Source organism: Egretta garzetta, unplaced genomic scaffold (genome assembly GCF_000687185.1).
Source record: "Egretta garzetta isolate BGI_Z169 unplaced genomic scaffold, ASM68718v1 scaffold14, whole genome shotgun sequence".
In the NCBI taxonomy this organism is placed as follows: domain Eukaryota; kingdom Metazoa; phylum Chordata; class Aves; order Pelecaniformes; family Ardeidae; genus Egretta; species Egretta garzetta.
In genome coordinates, this window is record NW_009259588.1 from 1201227 (window position 1) to 1201759 (window position 533).

A 533-nucleotide genomic window follows, 5' to 3' on the forward strand; every position below is an offset into this window, starting at 1 on the left:
TCAGCCGGCAAGCCCCTGCACCCCTGTCCCAACCAGTCTGAGGGTAAGGGATGGTCCTGGAGCTGGCAGAAACTGCCATGGGGAAGCCAAGAGAGTGACACCAGTGGAGTGGAACCCGCTCTCAATTTGGGTGCCAAGGGCTTGCTTACAAACAGCTTCAGCATCGCTGGCATTCGGTGGCCCCAGCAGCATGCATAGGGCACCCCCCAGCCGGGCAGGGGGGGTGATGGCCAAGAGAGATGCCTAAAACAGCCACGAGCAGTGCACGACTGCCCAGCTGGGCGGCTGCTCCCACCGAAGCAGCTACAGACCAGTGAAGTCAAGGCAGGGAACTGGCCATCAGGCTGAGAGTAAGCCCCGGACTAGGGCAGCTCTGCCACCAGTACCCACTGTCAGCATCTGCTCTATGTTATTTTTGACCCAGAAGCCCTCCGTCAGCAGTGCTGGAAACAGGCTGGGTACAGGAGCTGTGGGTGCGAAACTAATGCAAGAAGAGGTGCTGGGAACTGATGCTGACGGCATTTTTGGAAACT